The 12,736-nt window shown below is 43.5% G+C and overlaps 1 pseudogene; it reads left to right on the forward strand.

Annotated features, from left to right (window-relative positions):
* The first annotated feature begins 1,549 nt into the window (after nt 1-1,549).
* Nucleotides 1,550-4,170, forward strand: LOC129072493 (60S ribosomal protein L29-like; annotated as a pseudogene).
* Nucleotides 4,171-12,736: the final 8,566 nt, after the last annotated feature.

The following is a 12,736-nucleotide window of genomic DNA, read 5'->3' on the forward strand; positions in this document are numbered from 1 at the left end:
CTAGTTGATGGTTTTAAGTGTTTAGACTTTTTTTAAACTTGAAATGTATGAAAGTTTTGTTCCACTGATATTTAATTTCATAAATTCTGAACTTTAAAAAAGCATTGTGCTGCATATATTGACTCATTTAATCCTCACAGTTCTATTATTATCTCCATTCCACAGATGGGGGACGTAAGGGAAGATTCGGTAAATTTCCGAAGGTTACATCCCTAGCTATTGTAGAGTTAGGATTTGGACTCTGCAAACTGGCTCCAAAATCTATACTCTTAAACACGAGGGCATACTGCCTCTTCAAAAACTGAAACATTAGTATTTCAGTGTTACATGAAAGAAATATCCATACTTTGCTTTGCACCAGAACTCTAATCAGCAATTCAAGAGAAATACATTCCAAAAGCTTCACAAATTCTCAGTCCACAACTTCACTTGAGATACAGTTTCTAGATCATCAGTTCAGTACTTAAGAGATGCGCTTCCAAAGTTTATAGGCAAGGAGATAAGGGCATATAGAGTCAGAGCAATTTTATCTATTCTTCACAACCACCATCTGATGAAGGGACGATCATCCCTGTCAGAAATGGTCCCCAAGGGGAGCTCACAGAGTCAAAGATGTTAAATCTGAGGATGGCACCTGGATGGTATGGATATTCACTAGCTGGGTACCTGCAGCATCACTGTGTTCAGTGAATATGGGATAAAAAAGGGGAAGCTGTGCCCAAGGGTCATGGTCTCTAGAGAGGCGTTTTCCCTACTTTACCTGTAGATATTGGCCAAATGCTACGTTGACATTCAGAGATAGAGTGATGACCCAAGTTAGGGGGCCTCTTGTTCGTTTGCCTAAGGACAATTTTTATACCAGAAATAAAAATGTCTACTTCATTTCACGTTTCACATTTCACAGGTGTTATTGCTCAGCCCCCAAACACTCTCCCCTTTCCTCCACCCCAGTCACCTCCATCCCCCTTCCCCTCCCTGTCTTCCCGACCTCTCCCTGACCCTCTCTGTCCCACGTGCTCAGGCATCTTCATCTAGTCTCGATTTCAGCCCTTCACTCCTTTCTCAGGTAAGAGCCCAAGTCTATTGACCACAGTCCTTCCTTCTCTTCATGGCTCTTCTCCCGCACATAGTTCCCTCTGCCTTTCTCATGCATCTCTCTTCTGTGCCAGGGATTCTGTCTGAGATATGAAACAGCTCCTGAGAACTTAGGGTTTGGGATCTTTGGTCTAAAAATCCTGGCATAACTGCCCTTAGGACCCAAGTAAGACTGGTGTGAATGCCAGGGGCGGGGGAGGTCCAGAGGGCTGCCCTGGGTCCAGGAATTCCTGATTCTGACCTCTGCCTGCACCAGTAGTTTAGCTCCCTCCGTAGGTGCTGTCCATATCCCGCCCTATATTCAGCACTCAGAGACGAGATTCTGCTTTTCCCTCTGTCGACACCTAAAACCTACTTACAGGGGCATTTGTGGGAGGAACAGACTGACTGAATGGTCAAGGGCAGGGGGCGGTCGCGGTGCTTCAAGGCAAACAGCTTCAAGTGGATATCAGAAATGTCTGGTTTTGAGAGCAGATTGATGGTTGCCAGGGGTGGGGGACAATGGGTGACGGTGGTCAAAAGGGTACAAGCTTCCAGTGATAAGGTAAATAGTATGCAGCACAGTGACCATGATTAACAATAGTGTATCATGTATTTGAAAGTTGGTGCGAAAGTAGATCTTAAAAGTTCTTGCCGCGAGCACACGCGCACACACACACACAAATTAACTATGGGAGGTGAAGGCTGTGTTAACCTTATTGTGGTAATCATTACACAGTTTATACATATAGCAAACTACCGCACTGTATGCCTTACACTTACAGTGTTATATGTCAATTATATTTTGATAAAGCTAGAGAGAGAAAGGGAATTTCTGTTTTCAAAAGTGCCTTGGCCAGGTTGCCTGCCAGTGACTCTTGGCCATGTCATGTCCTTTCCCCCTTTATCCTCTGACCTCACAGCATCTTCCTGCCTCTTCTCTTGACCCGTTCCTGTGACTCTTCCTCACATGCTTTCCCCCAGGGACTACTGATTTCTTTTCTCGATTTCACCAAATACTTCAGCTTTCTAGCCCACTGATTTTCAAAGGGTCATAATCCATTCATGGGTAATAGCATCAATTCATAAGGTCACGATCAGATTTTATTTTAAATGAAATAGAAAATATGAATGTGTGCATGGTAAGAATATGTAATACTTTGTGAAATGTGTTTTGGTCATGCTATTATATAAATAATAAGGGCTTTTTTTTTTTTCTAAGAAGCAAATACAACAAAAACAAAAACACCATCTGTAAGTGCTGTCTGGCCCTGAGGGGTAAACTTAGCTCCAGGCCCACCTCTGCTTGGCCGTCACCATCAGATGGCTCAGCAGGATAAAGGGACCTGCCTTTGAACATGACCTGTTCTTCTTGACGGCTGTTTGAAGACAATTTAAAAATACACCCTACATAGGATTTCCATTCTCTGCAGTAGAAACTACTCTGCCAGTTTCTCAATATGATTGCAATAAAGCAGAATATGCTTTGGTCACTACTTATTTTTGCAACTGATCTGATGTTGCCGTTTGAGGTAGGGCCTTTGTAACATAGTTCAGTAGTGTCCAAATGTAAAATTGCTGTCTGCTTGTCTGCCTGTCTTGTTGCTGAGGATCGTGCAGAATGAACACCCATCCAGGGGTGGGAGGTGAAGCTCATTGATGGGAGTCTCGGGGCAGCAGGGAGACTATCTGTTCTTCACATTATTTTGTGATGATTCTTGAGGTTAAAAAAAAAAAAAATGCTCCTACATCAAAATGCTCCTCTATCAAAGCAGCTGCACCACATTGTCCAAAAGCTAATAGAATATGAAGTTACAGATGGGTCCCACCCATGAGAGGGCAGCCTATCTTGATTGCTGGCCAACAAGTCTGGAGGAAGTAATCTACCAACTCACCATTTTTAAGGAGTATGGGATGGGGAGCAGTGGGGTGGGGGTGGGAAGAAACCAATATTTACTGAGCACCTATGTCTGGCACTGCATCTCAATTAGCTCTCAGAACAGCCCTGCTGGTAGGTATTATCGAACCTAATTTTGAAGATTTGGAAACTGAGAATCAGGGTAAGTGGCATGATTTTTTTCTGTATTCCTACTGTGGATTTCCTAAATGGTCCAACAGTAACTCCCTGTAGAACTGAATCAAAGGCGGAGCCATTGTAGTTGCCTAGACATCAGCCTCTGAAGAGTGCCCATACCTTCTGGAAATGTGTGAGGTGGAGGGCGTTCTATTCCCAGCACATCGTGTGGGGTAAAAGTAAATACTAGTTGGAAGAAATACCAACTGGAAGACATATTAGTTGATGGGCTGCTGGGGGTGGGGTTATAACCCTAGATGTCCTTCTGGAGAGTGGGGCAGGGCCTGGTTAACACAGACTTCTGGTTTGAAGAGTTGGTGTGCAAAGTTAAAGCTAGAGCTAAATTCTTCACGACAGCAGATGAAAGGCTGAGAAGCTGCCACCAGAGGGCGCCCCCTCCACTCCCGCCCTGGCAGCCTGACCCTTCCACCTCCTCATGATTGGACAGGTAGTTCAAGACTGACAGTTTGAGCCCTTCCCATTTAGGGAGCTGCTGGCTGGAGTGCAAACATAGCCAAGTTCAAGAGCCACATCACGCACAACTTGTTCCGAAAAATGGCACAGAAATGGCATCAAGAAACCCTAATCACAAAAATACAAATCTGTTAGGGATGGACCCCAAGTTGCTAAAGAACATGCGTTTTGCCAAGAAGCACAACAAAAAGGGCCTGAAGAAGGTGCAGGCCACCAATGCCGAGGCCGTGAGCGCACGTGCCTAGGCTTTCAAGGCCCCCGTGAAGCCCAAGAAGGTCCAGCCCAGAATCCCAAAGGGCGGCAGCCACAAGCTCGGTCAGCTTGCCTACGTCACTCCCCCCGGGCTTGGGAAACGTGTTTGTGCCAGGGGTCTCAGGCTCTGCTGGCCAAAGTCCAAGGCCGGGGCTCCAACCAAAACCCAAGCTGTGGCTCCAGCTCAGGCTCCGGCTCCAGCTCCAGCTCAGGCTCCACAAGGTGCCCAGGCCCCCAGGAAGGCTCCAGAGGGGAGGCCTCTGCCTGCTGATGTGAGAACGGAAGGACAGGTGTGACCCCTAGGCGGCTGTCTGTGTGGGGCTGGTGTCCTCCTGAGCTATTTGCACAAATAAACCTGGGGCAGGATCTGTTTAAAAAAAGGAAAAAAAAAAAAAAGACTTTTGGCTTGAAGGCGAGACAATGAGTAGCCTCCTGCTATCCGGCAGCCCTGGCTCCATCTGCCCTGGCTTGCCCAGTCTCCACGCACATCCGTTTCATTTGTCCAGTCTAGTCCTCCCCGCAGAAAGCTCGCCCCTCCCTCCACCCACACCCCCTCCCACAACTCTCTCTGTGGGTCAAAAAGTGTAAGTGAAACAAATCTCCCATAATGCTTTTCTACTACTATATATAGAAATTACTGTGTATATAAATTGAGGTCACTTAGAAATCTTATATGACTTTGACGTTGAGCAAATCTTTTCAGAACTTTATAACAGTGTTGCTGGAAGTGGTTTTCCTGGGAAGAAATCAACAAGCCCACCTTACTACAGTTCCCACAGGCCTTGTTTTTGTAATTTTTAGAGGGACAGCCATGTAGTTTGAAAATCGAATTTCTATGGAATAGTGTACACACGAGTTTATCTTAATGGGAAAGATGTTTTCTAAAACAAAATCCGTTTTTTTCCAAATTCCTTTTAAAAATTAAATAATCCCGAATGCTGTAGGGAATCCTTAGATCTTTATTGCACATTCTAGATGAAGGAAATGAGTGAGAGGATTGGGAAGAGAGAGGGAAACACAGAAACAGGAGAGAGGGTGTGGGACTAGGAGGAGGAGGAGAAGGCTAAGAAGGAGGACGTGGAGAATGATGTGAGAGGAGGGTCCCCCGGGTGATGGAAAGCACAGGGCGGGGCGGAGGCAGGATGGGCGCTGGACCACAGGCCCTTAGCGAATTGCAGGGGGAGGAGTTAGAGCACAGGCGTTGGAGGCTGAAGGGAGTGTTGCTGTTTTTGTTTTGTTTTGTTTTGTTTTGTTTTGTTTTGTTTGTGGGGTTTTTTTTTTAACTGAGATCGAATGCGAGAGTGAAGTCAGGGAGAAACTGTTTATTGCGCCGTCTTCCACAGGCACCCGTGCATCTTCCGTATCTGCAAACGGAAGGCCCCGCTCCTCTCCGCTCACGAGGTGAGGGCGCTTCCATCTGCCACGCTGCCGGCTCGCTCTGCACGTTCCCTCCGCCCTGGGCTGACAGCCCCTGCATATGCCGCCCTGGCACGCATCCAAGGGCGGCAGATGAGTCCGAGGGAGGGGCGGGGAGAGCACAGCTTGCTTGCTGCTTTGCACTTTGTGGTAACACAGGGGTTACTTTATTTTTTTTTAAATTTTCATATATTTTCTTACATTTTAATTGAGGTATAACTTACATTAAGTGCATTAATCCCCACAACTTTTTACAGTATATCTGGAACATGTACCCAGGGTCCCTTATGCTCTCTCCCAGTTAGTCTCTCCCACCAAAGGTAACTGCTTTTCCAGTCTCTAGCACTATAAAGTGGCTTGGCCTGTTTGATTTATACCTATGGAGAAATAAATGGATAGGTATTTGTGTGTTTGGCTTCTTTTTCTCATCATTGCCTTTGAGATTCATCCATATATAGTGTTCAGTAGGGCGATAATTTGTTCTTTTCCTTTGCTGTGTATCAGTCCATTATGCGATATATCACAATTTGTCCATTTTGTTGTTGATGAGCCTTGAGTTGTTTCCAGCTTTTGGTTATTATGAATAAAGCTGATGTAAACATTCTTAGACATGCCTTGGCTAGACACGCATTTCTCCACTATATGTCCCCAGGAGTAGAATCACTGAGTCAGAGGGTATGTGTGTGTTTAGCATTACTAGGTACCGAATCTACTGATACCTGGTTACTTGAATCCAAAATGCCTCAGTGGAAGAAGAAAATCTCTGCGGAGATTTTTTTTTTTTTTTTTTTTAAATCTTCAGAGAGAGGGGAAGGGAAGGAGAAAGAGAGGGAGAGAAACATCAGTATGTGTTTGTTCCCTGTGCACCCCCTACTGGGGACCTGGCCTGCAACCCAGTCATGTGCCCTGACTGGGAATTGAACCAGCAACCCTTTGGTTTGCAGGCTGGCACTCAATCCATTGAGCCACAGCAGCCAGGGCCTTCTGTGGAGATTCTTATCTGTGGGTTGTGGAAGACCTAGTAAGTTAGCAGAGGGTGGGAAGTAGTGAGGGACATAGAAATTGTAAAGGAAAAGAAACAAAGAAGGGAAGAGAAGAGGGTCCCAGCCCAGGGGACGGAGATGTGGCTGTGGGGATGCCGAGGCCTAGGAAATGCAGGCGGTAGAGGACTCCGGCTGTTTGATGGTGGCTCTTCAGACTTGGATATTGTCTAACTGATCACAAGAGAGAAAAAATGGAGAAGACAAGGCTCTTACAAGAGGTTAACATCTTTTATTTTTTTCCTTTTTATTGAATTTCTTGCAGTGACACAGGTTAAAAAGATTATACAGGTTTTAGGTGCACAGGTCCACAACACATCATCTGTACACTGTATTGTGTGTTTACCGCCCCCAGTAAAATCTTTTAGAACAATACCATTTGCCTGTAGAAATGAGTAAATTCATCCCCCTGAAGACAAAGTTCTTCTGTCTCCTGGTACCTCCCCTTGACTCTTTTTCTCTCTTATCTTTTTAAATCCTCACCACATATTTATTGAGGATATGTTTATTGATAAAGAGAGAGAGAGGGAAAGGCAGGGGGGAGAGAGAGAGAAACATCAATCGGTTGCCTCCCGTACACTCCTTGACTGGGGATGGAAATGCCGTCTCTTTGGCATGTGGGATGATGCTCCAACCAACTGAGCCACCTGGCCAGGGCTATATTTATTCATTTCTTTTCTTTTCTTTATTTTATTTTTTAATCGTTCTATTACGGTTGTCCCAATCTTCTCTGGTTGCTTCCCCCTCTTTGGCCTTCCCCCTCACAGTCAATCCCCACCTTGTTGTCCATGCCCACGGGCCATTTATTTATACCAGTTCCTTGATTAGGCCCTTCCCTTTCTTTCTCCCCTTATCTGCCACCCCGCCCCCTCGGTTGCTGTCCGTCTGTTCCTTGCTTCCCTGCCTCTGGTTCTCTTTTGCTTGTTTTGTTCATTAGATTCCTCTTAATAGGTGCACATTCATTGATTTTTGATTTATTACCGTGACCCTAGCAAATGTAGACATAAATACAGATTAAGCAAGTTTCACTGAACTTGCCAGCTGGGAAGGCATCCAAAATACTAGATAATACCAGTTCTTAATGACCTTTGCCCTATTTCTAAGATGGAAAAACTGAACGATAGGTGGATCTAGGTTTTTATGCTTATCAGTGCCAGAGGCAGAAACTAAGTCCGCTTCAGGATCCCGCGTGCTGGACAGCAGAACCCCAGAGCCAAAGAGCGTACCCAGCGATCTCTTCCATCGCCGATTTGACTGAATACCTGTAGATACACTCCCTGTTGCTATCATTTGGACTGGAGGAGGGAGGGTGAACAGGGATTTCCGAGTCAGGCCTTGAGCATTGGCTCTGACACTGGAAACCAGGAGAAAAGGAAATAATTATTGAGCACTTTTGTGTGTCAATAACATGCTTTGCAGATTATCGATCTTAACTTCCATACCAAACCTGTGAAGAGATTTTTACTCTCCCCACTTCCCGGATGAAGAAACAGGGGCTGAGACTTGCAAAGTGGCCTCTTCAAGTCTGGGCACCAAGCCCAGCTCCTTTATTGCCTCTCCTGCCCTGTGTCCTCTCTGGGCTGGGGGTTTTCATCGATTAAGTGCGGCATGGAAAAAGTCATTTTTATGACCTCATCTAGCTCTAATATTCTGGATTCTAAATGCATTTAATTGGGTTTAATTATTCAGTTTTCTAAGAGAGACTTTTGAATCATACTGTACTGAAATGCCAGAGTGTGATGTTCACCCCTTCATGGCAAGAGACGATAATGACCTTGTATTTGGAATGTTTGGCACAAAGGGATTTGTTACCCTGACCCCAGAAGCAAAAGGCCACTTGGAAACAGAAAGGATACTGTCATGGCTTCTTTACTCCCCTGTTTGCAGCTCTTGATTTCTTCCTTTCTTTCTTTACCTCTGGAAAAGGCTTCTCATTTTCTAAATTCTTATGCTTTGAAGACTAAGACTGCCCCCCCCCCAAAAAAAAAAGTCAAAGGAGCCACAGGGTTAAATATGGAAGTGGTTCTGTTCCCTTCTAGCTGCACAAGCCTGCCACTGTCACCCCAGACCTCCTTGTCCTGCCTCCGTGGTGAGGGCAGAGGCCTCGCGTTCCAGGATCGTCATGCGCTTAGACTTGGCCTGCAGCAGGGGGCAAAGGGCTCTTTCTGAATTGACAATTGCCTGCCTGGGTCCAAAAGAGCATTCTGATGGTAGAAAGAAAAGGCAGCGCCGGTCTAGTGGTGTGTTTTGGTCAAAACCTATCTTCAGTGCAAAAGTTACTTGCGGTTTTAATCTCATATTATACCCTTCTGACAGTTGTCCATTTATAACATGTTTTAAAAACTCTAGCAAGTATTCTTCTCTCAGTATTCTTGACCAATTATTTACCCAGGCAAAATTTATTATCTGATTGATTTTTTATCATTTACTTTTTTTTTTTTTTAAAGAGAGAGCCGGCAGAAGGGAGGGTGAGAAATGTGTTAATGTGCAAGAGATACATGGTTGCCTCTCACATGCCCCCAAGTGGGGACCTTGGCCGAAACCCAGGCAGGTGCCCTGACTGGGAATTGAACCAGCAACCTTTCAGGTCACAGGCCAGCACCCTATCCACTGAGCCACACCAGCCAGCAGCTGATAGATTTTTTACAACAGATTGTACATGAAATTTTTAAATTCCTGAATGGGTGTTGGATATTGTCAAATATTTTTTTCTGCATTTATTAATAAGATCATATGATTTTTCTTCTTTAGCCTGTTGCTATGCTGGATTACATTGACTTTTGAATGTTGAAGTAGCCTTGTATAGCTGAGGTAAATCCCATTTGGTCCTGGCATATAATTCTTTTTATACATTGTTGCATACAATTTGTTAATAATTTGTTAAGGATTTTTTATTCTATGTTCATGAAAATATTGATTTGTAGTTTTCCTTTCTTGTAACGTTTTTGCTGATTTTGGTACTAGGGTAATGCTGTTCTCACAGAATGAATTAGGGAGTGTTACCTCAGCCTCTACTTTCTGGAAGGATTGGTAGAGAATCGATATCATTTCTTCCTCAAATGTTTGTTAGGAGTCACCAGTAAAACCAATCTGAGCCTGGTGCTTTCGGTTTTAGAAGGCTATTAATTACTGATTCAGTTTCTTTAATAGATAAAGACCAACTCAGATTATATGTTTCTCCTTGTGTGAGTTCTTATAGAAAAGAATTTGGCAGAAAGACTTGTGCCTTTCCAGAATTTGATTTATTTCATCTAAGTTGTCAAATTTATGGGCATAGAATTATTCACAATATTCTTTTATTACCTTTTTAATGTCCATAGGATCAGTATTCATGTTTTTTGTGTGTACTTATGTATTTAAATAATGTATTTATGTATTTTTAATTTACATTGGGTTTTTCATGTCTGATGTTAGCAATTTACATCTTTTCTCTCTTTTTTCTTTGTTATCCTGACCAGAGATTTATCTCTTTTATTGATTTTTTTAAAAATCAGCTTTTGATTTTGTTGATTTTCTCTATTGATTTATTTTTGTTTTCAATTTCATTGATTTCTGCTCTAACATATGTCATTTCTTGTCTTCCACTTACTTTGGATTTAATCTGCTCCTCTTTTTGGGTTTCCTAAGGTGCAAGCTTATATTACTAGTTTTACGTTTTTTCTTTCCTAAAATATGCATTTCAATATTATAAATCCCCTCTAGCACTGCTTTCACCACATCCTACAAATTCTAAGTTATATTTTCATTTTAATTTAATTAAAAATATTTTCAAATTTCTCTTTGATCCATGTATTATTTAGATGTGTGTTGTGTAACTTCCAAATATTTTAGAATTTTCCAGCTATATTTTTGTTATTGATTTCTAGTTTAATTCCATTGTGCTTTGAGAGCATACTACATATGGTTTCAATTTTTAAACATTGTTAAGGAGTGTTTATGACCCAGAACGTGGTCTATCTTGGTGAATATTTCATGTGTGAGCTTGCAAAGAATGGGTATTCTGCTGCTGAGTGAAGTGGTCAATAGATGTCAGCTGTGTCCAGTTAACTGACGGTAGTCTGAGTTCAGCCGTGGTGAACCCCACTGGTTTTCTCGTGCTGCATCTGCCCATTTCTGACAGAGGGCCGTTGAAGTATTTGACTAAAATAGTGGATTCATCTATTTCTCTTTGAAGTTTGATCAGTTTTGCCTCATATTTTGACATTCTCTTGTGAAGTGTATAAACATTAAGGATTATTATATCTTCCTGAAGAATTGACCACTTTGTCAATGTGTTTATCATTTTGTAATGGCCTTCTTTATCCCTGATAATTTTTTTTCCTCTGAAGTCCATTTTGTCTGAAAGTCATAGAGCTGCACCAGTATTCTCTTGATTAGTGTTAGCCCAGTATATCTTTCTCCATTTCTTAGATTCAAAAAATATTACATTGGATTATTGATTTGAAATTATTGATGACATTATTACTGATAAATAATTACTGATGAAATTATTACTTTGGAAAATGTAACTACTCTCACAAAACTCAGTATACTGAGCTATTTTCAATCATTCATATCTTAGTATGAATTGGTCCTTTTTTTAAAAGATCCTTTTTTTAAAATTGATTTGAGAGAGAGAAAGGGAAAGAGAGTAAGAGAGAAATATTGATTTGTTGTTCCATTTATTTATACATTCATTAGTTGATTCGTGTATGTGCCCTGACTGTGGATAGAATCTGCAACCTTGGTGTATTGGGACGATGCTCTAACCCGCCGAACTACCTGGCCAGGGCTAAGATCCTTCCAGGAAACAGGTAAAAACAATTTTATACGGAAGGAAATAGGGGCGTTGTAAGAGATTAAGAGTCAGCAACTGAGACAGGAGATAGAAGCCCCACAAAGAGGAAGGAGAGGTATTCAGGTGTAAAAGGCAAATCTTATGCTCTGCAAGCTTTTTGCGCAAGGCTAATGTTGCCTGAGTGCCTTAGCGCTTCCCTTCCTGAGTGAATTCATTAGCAGTCCTGCGCTGCGCATGGCCTCGGACATGCAGAGGGAACCGGGAACCCAGGGGCCACGTAGCATAGTGGCTCTTCATAGTTTATCTTAGAACGTGCTGTGGTTTCTCTCACTAGGCTGAGGAAATTGAGGGGAAAACAAAATTGACTTCAGGCTTATTCCCCAGCGTTCCTTTTTGTTCCCTTCTTTTAGCTACTTCCGTGGCATTCATCTCCCACCGTTTCCACGCAGGGTGCATCAAGGGAGCCCAGCACGCCTGGCTGGCCCAGCCCCGGGAGGCAGGACATTCTTTCAGGGCCCACTTCCCGTCAGAGCGTCTCAGTCTTGAGAGGATCTGTCCAGGCAGGACTGGCCTTTCAGCCGGGCTGAGTACGTGGCATGTCCTGATGGTGCGATGTGAGGAGTGGCAAGGTTGCCACCTCCAAAAATTTGCTCTTCCACACATGCCTAAAATGCTACCCTTGATGACTCATACCTGGTGTTAACACTGGGTGTCTGGAGGAAAAGACACAGAAAGAAGATGCTGGCTCTTAACTTTCTAAGTTTCATGAGGACAGCCCATGACTAGAGGCACAAAGGGACTTCAGAGTGTACAAATGGGAATGTCTTACAACTTCCGAGTCAATGCTGACAGAATTCCATAGAGGCCCCCAAGCTCTGGGCAGGGCGAGGAAACCACAGAGGCCTTCAGTGCCTGTTCCTTAGGAGGCAGACTGACAGCAGTGAGCTGTGTTTGGCCAAAGCCAGGCTAGATCGTGGCATTTAGTGCACGCTCAACTGAATACCGCTGGTTGTATTCAGTATGCTATATCACTTGTGCTCATTTAAATGCAAATGAAAGAAAATTGCATGCTGGCATCCCCACGACGCCACTTTGTCTTTATTTGACCAAATTTATTATTGTAGTAGTGATTTGCCAGCTTGAATAAAGCTCTGCTGAGTATTCAGATGACCACTTACTATAATCTCTCTTCCTATTTACCTCCCATTTTTTCTACTCTTCTCCCATCAACCAATTCATATATGCACACCCCACAGCAGTCTATACACGTTGTTACTTTCTGAGAATGGCTGCACATGGACATTTATGAGTATCGAGTGCGGATCCGTTTTTACCGCCCTCTGCCCAGCCCTGTCTCTACCTAGCCGCGTCAGACTCCGCCGCCGCAACCTCCTACTTTCACCGTGCAGCCCCATGTGGAAAAGCCTGTAATTCAGATACATCCCTGGACACAGATTTGGGTCTGGGCTCCTGTTCCACTATTTTCTTCTTATAAAAGGTTCTCAAAGATAAAAAGAAGTTAGCCAAGCTACAATAGAAATGAGCTCCCACCATGTGGAGGGGAAACACATGTGAAGCATATAACATTCAGAGCAGAATTATTCACAGCAGCCTAGAGGTGGAAACAAC

Source organism: Pteronotus mesoamericanus, unplaced genomic scaffold, assembly GCF_021234165.1.
Source record: "Pteronotus mesoamericanus isolate MK-2021 breed Mesoamerican mustached bat unplaced genomic scaffold, CSHL_Meso_final contig_32, whole genome shotgun sequence".
Taxonomy (NCBI): Eukaryota; Metazoa; Chordata; class Mammalia; order Chiroptera; family Mormoopidae; genus Pteronotus; species Pteronotus mesoamericanus.